General features: G+C 37.9%; 1 protein-coding gene across 5 annotated transcripts in view; it reads right to left on the minus strand.

The window, feature by feature from the left end:
• LOC131543563 (cell migration-inducing and hyaluronan-binding protein-like) overlaps window positions 1-18430 on the minus strand; it is a 141644-nt gene extending 123214 nt beyond the window's left edge. For 2 of the 5 annotated variants that reach the window (XM_058781025.1, XM_058781023.1), the window contains exon 1: window positions 18297-18425. The gene's annotated coding sequence lies outside the window, so the exon portion shown is untranslated. Of the gene's footprint in view, window positions 1-8510; window positions 8752-18296 lie in introns of those variants that run through there. The other 3 variants (XM_058781026.1, XM_058781024.1, XM_058781022.1) reach the window with 2 other exon arrangements.
• Window positions 18431-19222: the final 792 nt, after the last annotated feature.

Genomic DNA, 19222 nt, shown 5'->3' on the forward strand with positions numbered 1-19222 from the left:
AGGTCAAACGTTTCCTGTAGTTTTTCACCAGGTTTGCACACACTGCAGGAGGGATTTTGGCCCACTCCTCCACACAGATCTTCTCTAGATCAGTCAGGTTTCTGGCCTGTCGCTGAGAAACACGGAGTTTGAGCTCCCTCCAAAGATTCTCTATTGGGTTTAGGTCTGGAGACTGGCTAGGCCACGCCAGAACCTTGATATGCTTCTTACAGAGCCACTCCTTGGTTATCCTGGCTGTGTGCTTCGGGTCATTGTCATGTTGGAAGACCCAGCCTCGACCCATCTTCAATGCTCTAACTGAGGGAAGGAGGTTGTTCCCCAAAATCTCGCAATACATGGCCCCGGTCATCCTCTCCTTAATACAGTGCAGTCGCCCTGTCCCATGTGCAGAAAAACACCCCCAAAGCATGATGCTACCACCCCATGCTTCACAGTAGGGATGGTGTTCTTGGGATGGTACTCATCATTCTTCTTCCTCCAAACACGTTTAGTGGAATTATGACCAAAAGTTCTATTTTGGTCTCATCTGACCACATGACTTTCTCCCATGACTCCTCTGGATCATCCAAATGGTCATTGGCAAACTTAAGTCGGGCCTGGACATGTGCTGGTTTAAGCAGGGGAACCTTCCGTGCCATGCATGATTTCAAACCATGACGCCTTAGTGTATTACCAACAGTAACCTTGGAAACGGTGGTCCCAGCTCTTTTCAGGTCATTGACCAGCTCCTCCCGTGTAGTTCTGGGCTGATTTCTCACCTTTCTTAGGATCATTGAGACCCCACGAGGTGAGATCTTGCATGGAGCCCCAGTCCGAGGAGATTGACAGTCATGTTTAGCTTCTTCCATTTTCTAATGATTGCTCCAACAGTGGACCTTTTTTCACCAAGCTGCTTGGCAATTTCCCCGTAGCCCTTTCCAGCCTTGTGGAGGTGTACAATTTTGTCTCTAGTGTCTTTGGACAGCTCTTTGGTCTTGGCCATGTTAGTAGTTGGATTCTTACTGATTGTATGGGGTGGACAGGTGTCTTTATGCAGCTAACGACCTCAAACAGGTGCATCTAATTTAGGATAATAAATGGAGTGGAGGTGGACATTTTAAAGGCAGACTAACAGGTCTTTGAGGGTCAGAATTCTAGCTGATAGACAGGTGTTCAAATACTTATTTGCAGCTGTATCATACAAATAAATAGTTAAAAAATTATACATTGTGATTTCTGGATTTTTTTTTTTAGATTATGTCTCTCACAGTGGACATGCACCTACGATGACAATTTCAGACCCCTCCATGATTTCTAAGTGGGAGAACTTGCAAAATAGCAGGGTGTTCAAATACTTATTTTCCTCACTGTAATTGCTATGAATAATTTGGAGTATGTCACTAAAACCATGTGGGACGTTGTGTAATGATGCAATAAACTCCACTGCAGCAGTGTTGTCACTATACTCTCCTAAATGAAAATGGACATACGTCATCAAACATTGTGAAAAGCGTCTCTGGTCATTAGTCATGGGTTGATTCCCGAGGTACATGCATTCTGATCAAATGTCTCGAGTGCACTTCAACATTGAGCTGTAATCTGATATTGAGTAACTCAACAGCTCAGACAGTCTGAGTTCCTCTGGTCAATGAGGTCGGCTTTAAACTGGCTTGGGGAAAGGTGGATTCCCAGTTTAATACAGACCCTGGTCTCCTCATCTCCATAAATACCCTTTACCCTGCAATTTTAACATTCTTCCATGCATCGCCCTGGGAGCAAAACTGTGCATTCCATCAGAAAGCACTGGTGGAAAAATCATGTCAAATTCATCAGATATGTTATATAATGAGAAAAAAAGAGAGAGGGGTTTTAAAAAAAACAGACTTAATTGAGTTATTTCTGCATCGGGCCGTTTCTCCATAAATGAAGCTCACATAACGTAACATACATGTGTAACTAACCCGAGCTCCCCAAGGCACTTTCTGAATGCACTGCTGGAGGCATTCATCCTCCTCCGGCAGGAGCCCCGTCAAGCCTCCACCAGTGACCCGCAGCACGCAAGGGACACCAAATTATGAAACACGATTCTGACACGCACGTATATCTTTACATTCAGCTATCTTACATGCACTACCATTCAAACGTATCAGCAAATCAGCACATTAGAATGATTTCTGAAGGATCATGTGACACTGAATTTTCTGCATCATTACTCCAGTGTTCAGTTTTGTGTCACAGGAATAAATTATATTTTAATATATATGAAAATAGAAAATAGCTATTTTAAATTGCAATAATATTTCGCAATATTCCTGTTTATACTGTATTTGTGATCAAATAAATGCATCCTTGGTGAGCATAAGAGACTTCATGTACCAACCCCAAACTGCATAATCAGTGAATACAAACTCACTGCACTTTTTCTATTTAAATTATGCATTAAATTAGATGGTGACACTTTGATTAACCAGTCAGTTTCAAAGCTTAACAGATCTGTGGTTCACATTTGAAAGCATATGAATAAAATGTCAATGAACTGTGGCAGTCAAATGGGCCGCAAGTTCAAATCTCAAACATTTTTTATACCGTTCCCACATCTCTCTCTATTTTTTATTGCATTTTATGACATTTTTATGACAACTATTTGAACATGCACTACTGATTCAACAAGAAATCAAAATTGACCCTAATTATTTCCTCGTGCATGTTGCTAGTATTATTGCGCATGATTAATGAGTGCATGATTAATCAGTGCATTAACCAGTTTGTCTTGGCAAACTTTTATAAAAAGAAATATAATAAATTAACCTCAATGCCATGTTTTGAAATGGTCCAATCAATTTAATTTCCAATTTTGAATGATTACCCCCCTTTTACTCAAAAACATTTTGCATTAACAAAATGGATTGCAAACAGACTTTATTAACGCTATTAATTGAAATGATACCATTGCAGATAATCATTAGGATTTTTAATCTTCTCCTCAGGTGTTAAGTCGCCATTAGAGCATGTAACAGTCCGAAACAGATCACTCACCCTCAAGGACAAGTATTCTGGCTGATCCAGCTTTCTGAAAGATAGGCGCTGTGTATCTTGGCAGACTTCAGCTGAGATTTACACCAACAGATGTGTGTGGTGATGTGTTTTCTGCTGATGCACTGCAGCTGCGACGTGGCTGGGCCTTTGAATTGCCAGCGGCACCTGCTGCTGTAAGCTATGTGTGAGGATTTCAGAGAGACTATTGACTTGACCTACAGGTCAGTCCGAGCAGCCAGCTGATTGCATGAGTGGCAAAACTCCGATGCTGGGACTTTTCTTGGGATGTTGTGGGTGGAGTTGAATCTACAGAATTATTTGGACAAGTTACATTTACAACTGTCTAAATGTCACTGCGTTAGATAACAAAATGTCAAACCAAATGGCATTTCTGAAAGAAAAACAGCACAAGCAGACTTTTTAAGCTAGTCAGGGGGAGTGGCCTACACTTTTTAGCCAATCAGAATCACTTTCTGCCTACATGCAGGTTTGCTGATGTTTTACAGAGAGGGGGCATGTCATTGAAGGAGTGGGAGTCTAATTCTGGTGGCAAAATGTTTTGGAATTATAACTAATTATAATTTTAAATTTTCTAAAAACAGACATCCTCAGGCGTGACATTAAATACTATTGTGTATATTAATAATAATTTTGTATGCTAGAGAGGTTGAGGTTGAACTTGAGGAGAACTGACTTTATATATCCACTAAACATCACCAAAACACCAGCTGATTAAGCGAAAATTATGAAGAAAAGCAATATTAGAAAAACTACTGAAGCATTTGAGCTCAAATGCTACTTGGTTTGATATTTAGTTTTCTAACGCAATGACATTTAGACATTTTTAGTGCCCAAATACTACTTAGGGCCACTGTATGAGTTTTCAGTTTATATAATGCTTTGAAATGAAGTTACTAAAAACTGAAGTCCTCAGGCTTGTCATTAAATATACTTGAGAACTGACTTCATGTATTCATGACAAACCAACAAAACCCCAGTTGATTAAAAGCCATTAAGCAAAGATGATGAAGAAAAGTAAAGCTCTGCAGCATTTGAGCGAGAATGCTATTTGGTTTGATATTTAGTTATCTAATGCAATGACATTCAGACTTTTTTAAGAGTCCAAATACTGAGGAGACAAAGCAATAAAGTGGAAAAAGTTGACTTTGAAATGCCTTTTTACAGTTTCTTTAACACTCACAGTTAACTAAAAACAGGAGTCCCCGTGCATGACATTAAATGCGGTTGCATATTTTGTATGTTAGAGAGGTTAAGGTTGAATTTGAGGAGAACTGACTTCATTCATCCACCAAAAATCATCCAAAATACCAGTTGATTAAGCATAAAAGGTTGAAGAAAAGCAACATAAAAAACATTTGTGCACAAATTCTACTTGGTTTGATATGTAGATTTCTACTGCAATGACATTCAGACATTTTTTTAAGTGTCCAAATACTGTTTAGGAGGAGGCGAAGCAATAAAGGGAAGAATGTTGGCTTCGAGTTGCCTTTTGAGATGAAAGAATAATGGGAGCGAGCCAGAGAGACAGAGAAAACAGATAAATCCAAACTGAGAGAGTGACAGTTGCCAGGTTAGCTCAAACAGAAACTCGCACACGCACAAAGCCAACACGTCAGCAGTAGTGTGACTCACTGTACAAATAAACTGCTAAATCTGTTCAGTGCATGAAGCTGAAGGTCACGGGGGAAAAAAAGCTGCTTCCGAAAAAAAACACAAACAATCAAACAAATGAAAACTCTATCAATGCCTTTAAAAAAAGCCAGTGTTCAAGTGCAGACAAAAGTTGTCCTTTAACCAAGGATATCGCAAAAAAATTAGCAGCTCAGACAGACAAAAATTTTGCACCGCAGCAGACCTTCAGATTTCATTCAGAGTGTCAATACCTCATTATAACGTTTGCGCCATTATCACCGTTTGACTTCAAAACACACTAGCATGTCATACTTTCAAACTCTCCAGCGACCGAAATGTTTATCTGCAGGGACTGCAGTGCTAATCTTATTAAAAACACTGGAAGCACGAAAGGTGGAACGATTGCAGCTTGTAAATGAAACAGCGTCGAACAAAAGGAGGAAAATATTCAATTAAGAGCCACTAATGATTTGCAAATCTTTCTCTTGTCCCCGCAGACCGCGTGTGACCCCCTAAATCAGGTTATAGGCCTGGTTTAAGTATCGCTTTCAGACGTTCTTTGTACTCATTCTTCCCACCTTTCCTACTTAAATTGCTCAGTCTCTAGTAGCTCTCTTTAATTCAATGTTGTTTTATGAGATTTCATGGATGATTGTGCATTACTCTAATTGCAAATCCGCTTAAGTCGCCTGAGGTGGTCGCAGGAAAACAGGTCTGGTGTTGGCTTTTAACAAAGATTGAGTTAGTGAAATGCCTGAAATGATGACAATGGAGTCAATGATAAAGCTGTGCATATCAGACAAGTGTTTATCTTAAGCAGAATCTCGTGGTGGAGCTCCACAGCTTCAGTCTTGGCTTCAACGCTCGGGCGAAAATCCAGCCGAAAGTCAGAGTTACACAACAGTACGCTGGCTAATAGCTGATTCCAGTTCATTGGGAGCAGACTTGACTGACATCCCACAATCCTGTAGGTTTACTGGCCTGAGAAAGCATGTGTTTGAAATCAAGCAATAACTTTTACACTCGAGGCCATATGGTGGAAATTAAGGCCGTAGATCAACTCATCGCTCCGTTTGCCCGAGCCTTGCCACGTTCTACCTCCGCCAATCGCTTGATTTTATACTCCCTAAAAAATAAATAAAAAATTCCTCTCACGGACTTGCCAACAAACTTTTTGATTGATGGGTTTGTTATGAATGGAAATCAAGATACTAAGAACACAGGTTTGTACTATTATCAGAGTTGGGAATAAAGAAGTGGGTCGGGATGCATCATAAATTGGGAAGTAAAATTCACACTTCAGCCAGTTAGTGACTAGCTTAGTCTTTAATTTTACATCAATTGACCCAATCTGTAATTAAATCTGTAAACAGAAATGCTTTTGGTTAATGCATTTTACTTTTGTACTTAATTTATACTTTTTTTTTTTTGACTCACATAGCTGTTAAAGGTGATATGCTGTATAATCATGGAATAGAACAAACTATATTTTTAAATAATAAATGTTCAGGAACTGTATCAAATATGAATGTTTACTGGGGCAACACACATATTTGTAGCGCATAAGTTGTAACTTAGTGCCAACTAACTGCAATTTAAGCACAGAACCTGTTGTATTTTCTTAGAAAGCATTAAAACTAAATGACTTTTATGTGGTCAAAAAAATTCTTGAACACTTAAGTGCTAATGAATTTGTGACGAATCGGTGAATAATCTACATTGCACTGGCAAAAGAAATGTACAGTATGCTTCACTGGAGTTGTGAGATTGCAATCGGAGTTAAATGATGCACAAAATGTAGTTTTATGCAAGATTTAAAAAATATATAATCTTTCTTTTCATCCAAATCTTATTGTGCATGCAACAAAACGAAAATACAGCAGTGTGCACTGCATTTTTTTCTAACTATTTTCTGAGTATTTTTGTCTTGTTCTCCAGTGAAAAATATCTAAAGCTCTTTAAACCAAGACACATTTATGTGAGAACTAAATATATAAGCTAATAAGTGTATGCAAGAAATCGTTAAAAAAATGCACAATTCATTTTTAACCGCACTGACAAATAAGCATAAAACAGCATAAAACTTGCTAAAGGTGGTAATTTATGCATAAATGATATGCCAAATGCCAAATAATAATAATTTACCAATGTTACATGTAGTAGAATCAGAAAGGACTGTAATACAATGTTCTGACCAAATTATTTGGAACAATGCACATACTAACGGAACCAAATATCAAAATCGGTTCTCAGTCCCCAACCTTATAGAAGAGACTTTTTGAGTGATTGGTTGTTTGAGACAAAAATTTACACATCACCTTTTATGATACCATCACCTTTTCCTTTGCCCAGTGTTCTGTGTTCCACAACAATATGAGCCAGACAGTAAGTAGATCATGATCTGAAGCAAGACACAGATCACTTTTGACCTTGTCTGTGATAATTTCCCTGAGGAAAACTGGCAGTCGGTGGCCTCTAGTAAGGAATGTACTCAGTTGCACACAATACAAGCTAGATTGCATTTGAAGGACTTGATAAATGGGTGTGTCACTGTGGTGGGCAAACAAGCGGGCGACATATACCGAAAGAACATGGAGCTTATTTGCCATTCATGTCACCACAACACACTTTTAGCGCCCATCGAGGGGTCTTCAACATGCTGGAGGGAAAACAAGCATGCCAAATGTGTCCCCATGATTCGATCCCGCGCTAATGGAAAATAAACCAGTTGTCACCACAGAGAGGCAATTAACTCTCAGTGCTGCATGTATTCCAGAGGTTGGATTTCTAACATGCTTCACTAAGGAAACAATAAACTGTTAGGATTAGCAGAAATTCTCTCATAAACTATTACAATCAAGCACGTTCCTGTAGCAGCCACTTCCTGATAGTGAGTGGTACGCTTCATAGGTAGGTAAATGTGGAGTGGGTGTAATAAAATGTGCTGTATTTGCATCACATGCATTGAATGACTAAAGTTAGCACACCGCCTTTTATGATGACAGGTTGGCAATTAGCCACTGCGCTAAACTTATCAAAAGTTTAACGGTTGTTACAGCACTCAAACGACTGCCAAGTTCACATCAACAGCAGGATGTCATTTTAAACATGCATTTTATGTAGGACATCTGTATTGGAATAACGTCTAAATACTGTCGTTGCATAAGCTGCTAGCCACCATGCTAACACAATAACAAGGCTGAATGACTATATTTAGCTCTCTGTCTCAGGCAAGCTGCAATATATTACAAGACCTTAAACATGGCCTGAAGGGTTAGGGGTCACAAACTAAAATATGAAGCACATTTTAGCATCCAGTTAAGTGGAACAAGCAGATGCTGGATTTGCCCTGGGGAAGCGACTTTAGCTTTGAGTTTTAGAGTGAGTGCTTATATAAGCAATGCATCTTCCACAGCAGGTGCTTTTTCAGGAATTCAGAGAAAACATAAGGCAAACAAGATGGTTTCAGTTAGTGGAGTCTGATAGGGCAATGTATCTGGACTTTTTGGGTCCGTAAGGTACGTTAGCATCACCAACAGCGGCAGCTGTTTACTGTAGCTAGATAACAAAATAGAGAAGGTGAAGTTGCTAGTTTCATGGTGTTAGTGAAATATTTGTCCCTTTGGATTTTCAGACAAAACTTCACACACACAGAACGGCACTGACACAGGTGCAAGCAACAGATGCAAAGAATGCGAGCTGCTCTCCAAAGGCAATTAATTCAGAGACAAGCAGTAATGAGAAATGGATTGTGTTATAATAAATGTGACCACAAGCATGCAGAAATGTTAATTTTATGTCATCAATATTGATGTAGTTCTAGATTTTCACATGAAATTTACCCCAGATCACCTTTTCTGTCGAATTGGTCTCAGACAATTGCTTGAACCGAATGCTGACATCTAATGGACCAAAAGGTCCAATGTAAACCAAAAACATGTGAAGGGATGTCATAATTTTATCACCAGTGCTCAAACCGACTATACCAGGGTTCCTCAAATCTTTCCCTGGAGGGCCAATCTGCTGCAGAGTTCAGCTCCAACCCTGATCAAACTCACCTACCTGTGATTTTCTAATGATCTTGAAGACTCTGATTAGCATGCTCAGGTGTGTTTGATTAGGGTTAGAGCTAAACTCTGCAGGAGTGGGCCAGATTTGAAGATGCCTGGACTATACCATTGGTCTCAAACTCAATTCCTGGAGGCCCACAGCTCTGCACAGTTTAGCTCCAACCCTAATCAAACACACCTGATCCAGATAATCAAGGTCTTCAGGATCACTAGAAACTTCCAAGCAGGTGTGATTTGGAGCTGGTTTGAGCTAAACTCTGCAGAGCTGTGGCCTTCCAGGAATTGAGTTTGAGACCACTGGACTATACTGTTAAAGGCCCATTCACACCAAGTATGATAACTATAATGATAAAGTTTTAATAAAGTTCTAATTCTACAAGAATAGGGAAATCCACACCATAACTGTAAAGAAGGAACACTGTCATTGAAATCACTTTCAGAACATTTTTTCCAACTGATGAATGATAAAACATTGACAGTCAATCAGAATCCACCTGATTTTAAAGAGCTTGAGCATTTAAAGCGGCAGACAACAACAGCAATAATAAACAGAATATTATTGTGCATTGATTGGTGTGGACACTAATATAGTTATCATTATAGCTATCTTATCATTATAGTTATCGTTCTTGATGTGAATGGGCCTTAATATTGCTGTTTAGAACCTAGGTGGTAATATGGTGTAATTTTTGTTGTGCAACAGCCTACACCAGGCATCTCAATTCTGGCCCACTCCTGCAGAGTTTAGCTCTAACCCTAATCAAACACACCTGCGCTTGCTAATCAGAGTCTTCAAGATCATTAGAAAAGCACAGGTAGGCGAGTTTGATCAGGGTTGGAGCTAAACTCTGCAGCAGATTGGCCCTCCAGGGAAAGATTTGAGGAACCCTGGCCTACACAATGCTGCAGAGCAGTTTGATTTCAGACACTTATTTATTATTTTATTTTTGGTAAACAAAAAAGTAAAGGTCAATTTGTTGTGCTATTGTAATTGTGCATTGTTCACCAAGCCTCAACCAACATGCCAACTTTTGTAATAGTCTTGATTTTTAAATGCATAGATCGATACCTCCATGTTGTTTGGTGCACTGCAATAATAATATTCTTCAAGTTGACATGAAATGGAAATTCACCCTATTTTCTAGCCTAATTTTGCAGTGGTTTTCCCCTCCATCTACATTGCTTCTGGGAGAAGGGCAAGGGAGATCGCTTTAACCCACAGACTAAAAAACAACCCAGGGCAACAGCATAACTTTGGACTTGGCAATACTGATGTCACAGAAGAACCATTTCTGGTTCCCCAAAGAACCTTTCAGTGAGCAGTTCTTAAAATAACCATTTTTCTTAGCGTGGAAAACATATTAATAATCTAAAAAACTCTTTTCCACTATAAAGAACCTTTTGTGGAAGGGAAAGGTTCCATTGATGTTAAAGGTTCTTAAAGGAAACATCAATGCCGATAAAGAACCTTTATATTTAAGAGTGTACCATGGCAAGCCCAGTGCACACCTCAGTTCAGACCACCTAACAGATGGACAAAAAACTAATTTAAAATCACCCATAGTTTCTCAACTCATGCGTGAAGACATGAATTCAAAAACGGACCATTTGAACTCCACATAGACAAGTCTGGGATTGCTTTGCGGGGATCACTGGAATCATTTCAGTCGAGTTTAGAATTCAACAATCAATTCTGATTTCCATTTTCCCAGATCTGTCTCAACTACAGTTCCTAATCAACAAACCCCCCTGCTGCTGTTGTTTATCAGGATACAGCTGAATTACGGATCATCCACGTTCCCCCAAACTAATCCCCTTCAGAATCAATAATCAGCATCCCGACAAACACAAGCAATTCACACGAGAAAACACTTGAGCAGCATCTCTCATGTCATAAATCATCTTTTGTTGCATGTTCTTGTCTATCTGTCATCGTTATTTATAATTTAACCCTGAGACTGTGCTCAAGCGAGGATCTGAAAAAAAAAAAAAAAAAAACTCTGCACACACCGCCAGGATGCCAGGATAACAGACAGCCGTATCGCTCACACGCATGTTGAGGAGGGTCAGCATGTCCTCAGACATATGGCTCCATTTCTGTCTGTCAGCAGATGGCGGAGCGCCAACCCCAACCACAGATGAAGATGGCGATAAGAGGTCCGATACCCTTCTCCATCTTGGGGAACAAAGATCCCTCGAGGGGCTATGAGCCAGTCTTGGAGAAGGCGAGCGGCCCTTGTGCATGCAACACTTCTGTTAACATGCATCCTGAGGGGATACTACTGTCTGTATTATTACAGGTTCATGCAGCAATCTCGCTGTCTTTCCTAGCAACCCATACATTAGCGGCTTGGAGCAGGTGTTTGCTCCTGCCAGGTATATGCTGTTTCATAGTCACCAGTCATTTTCCTGACAGCACTCAAGTCTGCATTGCATTCCTTTACCACAAATTGGTGGTTAGTTGTTTAACCTGTTGCGAAATGACACCACATAGCTACAAGATTCATCAAACATCTTCAGTGCCACAAATTCATTTTCAGAATGGAAGCAAAGGGACTTTCATATATATATATATATATATATATATATATATATATATATATAATTATCATTTCAAACAGTCGTTCATAAGAAGACTCAAAATGTGTAACACCAAGTCAAATTTTTTAAGATTTAAGACATGTTGAACACAAGGAAGAATAACATTCAATCATTTTCATTTACATGCACCAATATATCTAAACATAAAACATAATAGACAGCAACATCAACTTAATGCAACACAGACATTTCTGTAGATGTTTTTGAACATTTTTAATAATTTTCACTTACATGCACCAATATCGAAACATAATAAACGACAATATTTACTTAATGATACACAGACTCAGTTTTATTGTGCAGTGTGGGGGGAAAAAAAGTTGAGTTAGATGTTTTGAATTAATTTACTTGAAAATTATTAAAACTTATCAAATCTAACCCTCCAAAATTTTAATCGTAAATGCCATTGAAATAATGCATCTTAATGCATGGCTAAATTGAATTCATGGTTAAATCGTTTTTAATTGCTAACACACACACACACACACAAAAAAAACAAAAAAAACACACATTCACAAATATATATACCAACTCTAAATTCCTACTACTAAATAAAAATTCAAACAGTCATTTTTCTGACAGTCTAGTCCACAATGTATTACTTTTTACTGGCTTTACTACAAATTGGTGGTTAGTTTTACGACTTTTTGTGAAATGACACCACCAGACTCATCAAAAGTCTTCAGTGCCAAAAATGCATTTCCCAAATGGAAGCCAATGGACCCTTATTTTATTTCAATTCCAGCCAAGAGAGCTGTTGGTATTCCTCAAGCCTCTTCAATTTACCTTGTTTGTCGGTAACATCTGACAGTCTGTGTTGAAAACGAGGCTGTTGCTTGCCTTCTGACAGCCAATGAATTACTTTACCTTCTGACAGGCGTCAGGCCTGACAAACCTGCTGTTCATTTCGTGAACCGAGAGATTATACGCCGTCCGAGAGATATGGCGCTGTCAGGATACACCTGCAAATTCATAACCTTGAGGCTCTTCGGGATGGATTCGAGCAATCTTTGGTCATAAGTAATGAACGCACATGTGCGGCTTCTTCATGCTGCTGGGTCCGTTTATGATCAAGGTGAAAAATTTCATCAGGGTGATTTTCATCGATCTTGTAAACGCGCAGATGCTTGTATGCACCGGCACGCTTTGTAACGCGCATATGGCCGAAATCAAATTGTTTATACATGGCAACCAAAGAAGCCATTCATCTTCAGGAGTAATCTGGATATACCCGGTTATTTAAATCACTGATTTGCCTTGTTATGGAGGAATTCCTGCCGTGTTATTAATAGGCCTGGGCGATTTAACAAAATAAAAAATTTCAGTGACTCAGTATTCATGCATTTGTCCTAAACTGGTATAAAAAGATTATTTTTTCCAACAGTCATTGCCAAGAAGACTCAAAATGTAACAAGTTATTTTAAAAGTATGTAAGATAGTACATACTGTTTTTCACTAAATTAACAAAAGGAAAAATATATACATCTAAACATAATAAACAGCAATTTTAACCTTATGATACACAGACACTTTTTAGCATTTTTAATCTTTTTCATGCACCAATATATCAAGACATAAACAGCAATATTAGCGTAATGTTGAATTAGATGTTTCAAGTTTATTTATTGAAACAAAAATTAATTTACTAAAAATACTAATAAAGATAAATAATTAAACGAATAAATAAATATGAAAAATACATGCATGGCATTTTTTTAAATCTTATTTTATTTATTATATTTCATTGCCCAAATAACAAGTGTGTTAAAATCGACGACAATTTTGTATTGCCAAGCTTTACTTAAACAATGATTTCCAGTTCTAAAAGGACACTACTAAACCAAATAAAATCATACAGGATTACAATTCGACTTGCTGTTAGGTGACTTCCATTTTTAAAACAGCTACACAATTCACAGCCTCTCGAGACTTATAGCTCAATCAGCACTCTTACGCTCTACAATCTGACAGCAAAATTAATCTATAAACACCTTGACAGCACACAGGTACGGCTTTTAACCAGAACCTAGAATTAACCAATTAGCAAATCTTAATAGACCCTCCATTTACACCTCAAACGCAAATTAACCCATCCATCAAATTTCACGCACATGAAAAGAAAATCAAAATTCGTTTACACGTTTCAATTGACTCCAACTCTGTGATAAATGGAGATGGGTCTCTTGTAGATATAAATCAGTACATTCACTTGCCATCTTCTCACTGTTTTCAATATTCATGTCAATATTCCACATCCCGTGTAGTTATTCATTTACATGGAAATGAGCTGAGGTAAGTGTCATGACATTATGTGGATGAACGCCGCAATCCCCCTGACTGCGGCAGGCCAAAGCCAAAGCTCAGACTGCACTGGAAATATCACACACATTCACAGACGCACTAGACATACAAAACACGACAGGTGCATTGTGGGCCAGCGTGTGCCAGCTTTATTTATGAATACAATTTGACCAAAATGTGCTAGCTATAAATAAACAAATTGTAGAAAATTAGGCCATTATTCCCTCATTATATACTCTCAGGTCATCTCAAACCTGCATGCTGTAATTGTTTCCATGCAACACACAAGGAGACATTTTGAAGAATCATTCTTTTCATTTTTTTTTTTGACTATGGATGTCATAGTTCATACGAATTTTAAAAAGTTAATTCTGACTTTTTATCTCAAAATTTGATCTTTCTTTCTTGTAATCATGAGCAAAAACATCAGAAGAGCGAGTTCATATCTTGAAATTCTGAGTTTACTACTGTATATATATATATAGAGAGAGAGAGAGAGAGAGAGACTTTATATCTCAATTCTGAGTTTTATCTCAATTCTGAGTTTATATCTCAAGGTATATATATCTTGAAATTCTGAGTTTATGTCTCACAGTTCTGAGTATATATCTCGAAATTCGGAGTTTATATCTCGAAATTCGGAGTTTATATCTCACAATTCGTAGTTTATGTCTCACAGTTCTGAGTTTATATCTCACAATTCGGAGTTTATGTCTCACAATTCGGAGTTTATGTCTCACAATTCTGAGTATATATATCCTGAAATTCTGAGTTTATATCTCATAATTTGGAGTTTATGTCTCAATTCAGAGTTTATATCTCACAGTTCTGAGTATATATCTCGAAATTCAGAGTTTATATCTCACAATTCGGAGTTTATATCTCACAATTCGGAGTTTATATCTCACAGTTCTGAGTATATATCTTGTGAGATTATAAATTGCAATTACCTTTTATTTTTTATTTTTTATTTTGTAGAAGAAATGGGCTTCCATACTACACTGCAAAACATCTGAAGTCATACAATAAGTTTATGTGTGGAACAGAGTGAAATATAAGTGGTTATTCACTAATAATCTACCCATCTGCTGAATCAAAATTAGATTGAAAAATGGCGTCTTGACACTGAGATTGTTTAAATAGATAAACATCTTTCAACAATCGAAGGATCTTGATGATTTTCAGCATCTGACACCATGTGCGCCACATTTTTAAGACGCCACGTTAAAAATAGTTAGACCCCTGCATTCTATTCCCTTCTGCTCTGCTGTGTCTAGATGTTTTCTAACACAAGAACACAGATTGACAGTCATCGTCACCATGAACTGTCATTGTTTGGAAAAGAACTGCATGAATATTCTTCAAATATTCATCTTTTTTGGTTCCGCTGAAAAAAGTAACAGCATACAGATTGGGAACATTATTATTTTTTTTCTGTGAACTATTCCTTTCATAATTCACTGTAAAAAGTGATAAGTTGACTTATCTTAAAAAAATTTAGGAAACCCGTTGCCTTAAAATTATTAATTTAAGTGAACTCCTCAATTTTTTTAAGTTAAGTCAACTTATCACTTTTTACAGTGAGATGTGTTTGATATGTTGTTGTCAAGGAATGGAGCAAATAATGACTTCATATGTTAGCCATGAACTAAAGGCTCACAATGCTTTTGATACTCCATTTATGACATTTTCCAGCTGCAGCTTGAAACATGTGAGTCATTGGTGATAAGGTGCTACAACATGTACTCTTTCATAAGTCTTTAGTGATATTTCAAGGATTTTATCTGTTGTGGTCAGGCGTGGACTGTAGTTACAAGCTTTTATAACTCAGACCTAGATTTAGCCCAGAGGCAAGAAAAAGGATGAAAGAGAGAGAATAAGAGAGAGACACAGGCATTGGGAATACAGAGGGCTCTGTTCCAAAACCTAGTCATCTTCCTTGCTGTCTACTGTCTAAAGCAGCATTTTAACTGAAATAGAACCTCAAAACTGATCGAACTGGAACGCTCTACAACCTAGTAGGCTCGTTTCAAGACATGACAGGCGTACACCTGACTCGAAGACTGTTGCAATAGGAAGGTATCGGCCAAATTCGAACATTATGTCCTAAACTCACATGCACACACACTGCAACAGGACATCTGTCCACCTCCACCTGCCTTCAACTAGGTCAGCCTGAAGCCAGCCATTGCATCTCATAGGTGTTTAATGAACAGCCTAAAATAACTGCCACTCGCACACAAGACCCCTGCTCACAATGCACAAGTTACTACTAGATGAAAGCTCTCAATAAAACATCCAACTCTGCATAGCTGAAATGCTGGACTGCGTTCAAATGTGCATGCCAACGTTTCAAGTTCAAGCATGGGTAGCTGCCATCATACAGATCGGCATGAAAATCTGGACCCTGGATCGTCACGTGATTTAAACATTGTATACAAAGAAAATGTCCTTGCCTGTGCAAAACCGAAGTATTTATGATATTCTGGTTTCTATTGCTGGGATTTATATATATATATATATATATATATATATATATTTTTATATATATATATATATATATATATATATATATATATATATATATATATATATTTTTTTTTTTAAATATATAAAATATATATATATATATATATATATATATATATATTTTTTTTTTTTTTTTTTTATATATATATATTTTACATTTATTTCATGTTTTATTTTAGATTCATGTTTTACTTTTTTCAGAGGCTGAAATAAAGTAAAATATAAATATTATATGAAAAACTGAAATAAAAAAAGTTTAAGCTGACCAACTAACAAAAATGTGTTCTACGAACATTTTGCTTATGTTGCATTAAGTTATGAAAACAAAATTTCGGACTGTTCTTTGAACATTCAAAATGTCGCATTTTCTTAGTTATACGAACGTTAAGGGAACATGCAAACATTATGAGAATGTTACATTTTGAATGTTCTCTGGACGTTTTGAAACAACTTCTAAAAACTTTAAATGAACGTCTAACTAAAATGTTTCAGAAATAAAACGTTCCATGAACATTTTTGTGCTAACGTTTTGAGAACATTAGTAAAAATCAAATAACGTCATATTAACATTAACTGGAAAATGTTCGTTTGTAACTTTGAGAGAACGTTTCTTGTTAGCGGGGGAATTACTAAAATTGCTAAAACTAAAAATGAGTACAAACTCTATCCTACGCACCAAGAAATAACACTTTTAAAAAGGTTTCATACTACTTCTTTACACTAACAAGTAGTCTAAATGAATAAATAAACTCCAACCCTCTCGCAAAGCATAGCTAGAGAGAGAAATATCTGCCCTCTACAATTTCACACACCATTTAGTAGCTGATGAATGCGGCTTGAAAAAAACAACTGCCCACTTGCTGGGCACCACATATGAGGGGCTGTAATTTCACAGATGCACGAAAACAACTTGCTGCCGGTCTGCATTGTTTGGACACAGAAGAGTCTGCGTGCACTTGCTGCATGCAGTGAATTCCACACATGAAATTCTGGCTTGGTACCATGCCATTCGTCTGGTGACCACAGAGGCGGAGATGCCATAACAAGGACCTTTTTCACAGTATGTGCAGTATGGAAATCATCTTTGTCGCTGATACCGTGAATCATCACATTACGATCCAATGGCTTTTTGATTGGAATGTGGATCTAACGGGTTTACACAAGCACAATTACACCATTTCCAGTGGAAGTATGCATTTTAATACTGTCACATGCACAATAGAGAGTAATAAAGCATTGCATACCTTGATTTCCAAGATGATGATGAAATGGGTGGAAACTATCGTCCTTCACAGGGTCCTACTTTCCAGGTGTCATGGGAAAGGTAAAGGTGCATGCTTATATTTGAGGTGTATAACTCAAAAGAGAATACTATGCTCCCACATTATTCTGTATTATACCATACTAAAATATACTAACCTTGCACATTGGCACAATATACCATCCCTTATAGTACTATACTGACTTCACACATCACACTGTACACTATACTTCACTAAACAATCCTATACGTTACCACATTATACAATATCACACTATAAGATTTAATATCTGCCCCTAACTATTATAGCCTACACTATTGCACATTACATTCCCATATCACATTACATAGGCTATCTAACCGTTATTACATGAGAATGTAAGATAGTAATCTGTCAGTGTCGGTGTTTTATCTCGACTATCAGAATCAGATTAAACTGTCAAATATGTCAGGTGCTCAGGTGAAATGATGCGCATGTCACAATCGCGAGCTGTTAATGCGCTTTATGTCTGAACTTGCACCGGTGAAACGTGTTGCCACAAACACATGCAAACTCACAGAACTGTAATAGGTTTCTCTATGCAATGTCTGAGCGGTCTCGCTTGCAAAAACGCGCCGGTTTTGTTGACACTGTGCAAAAATGGCACTGGATAAAACACACGAGCGCGCAATGGATGGCACGAAATGAGAAGGGACGCACCTTTACGCACCGCTCACCGCCACCAGTGAGATACAGATCCGCAGAAATCAAAGCGCACTTGTCTCACTCAAGTACACATGTCAGTTTGTACCCTTGAAAGTATACAGTGACATCATTCATGAGTTTCAAAATCCACAAAGATAAAGGTCCAGAAGTGCAGACCAACCTGTAGCGTGAGCAGATTGCCGTCAGCTCCACGGAAACAGTGCGGACTACAAGCAGCTGATGTGCGGCATGAGTTCATAAAACAGCACTGGAGACACACTGATATTTATACACACCTTCAGACTCCTGCTTTACACTGTTTACAACGCCGGTGCGAAGCCGCGCCCACTGCGCCACGATTGGCTGGATGTATTCGAAGGCACGCCTACTTGCATCTGATTGGCTCGACGGAACCCTGTGCGGTTCGAGAACTCAGTGTACAGTGGCGTTCCTACAGAACGCTTCAGATGCGTTCTATAACCTTCTTACTGTAAATGAGATGATTATTCATTAGGGAGATTGTAAAAGGTCATGGCCAAAAAAAAGTATTGCACTGAAAACCGCACTTATGATTGCGTCCGAAGTCATGATGAGACTTCAATTCTGCTCGCATTTCAGCGGATGCTTTTATTTTATTCAAAACAACAACAAAAGTGATTCTATTCAATTGACTTATGTCGATTTAGCAGATGCTTTTATTCAAAATTGACTTGCAAATGAGGAGCGCAATAGAAGCCGTTCTATTTAGTTATGGAAAGATGTGCTGGTAGTTTTGTCTGCAATTGTGGAAAGCAGCACTGTTATAGAATCATAATGATTATGAATTATGACCCTACAGAGAGAGAGAGAGAGAGAGCGCGCGCGCGTTGACTCATACTGCACGATTATAACAGTTATCAGTTTTAATCCATAGAGGTCGCTATTAGCATTGTTCCAAGAGACATAAGACTTAATAAAGAGGCATCCTGTTGAGATTCATATTGACTTGAGGATTCAAACGGAATTTCTAAATAATCAGCTGTTCCTAAATGACTCATGCAGCTGCATTTAGCTTATTTCTCGACACTCTTATAAAACGCAAACTGCTTTGAGAAGCATGCTGAACAA

This window comes from Onychostoma macrolepis, chromosome 07 (genome assembly GCF_012432095.1).
Source record: "Onychostoma macrolepis isolate SWU-2019 chromosome 07, ASM1243209v1, whole genome shotgun sequence".
Lineage (NCBI taxonomy): Eukaryota > Metazoa > Chordata > Actinopteri > Cypriniformes > Cyprinidae > Onychostoma > Onychostoma macrolepis.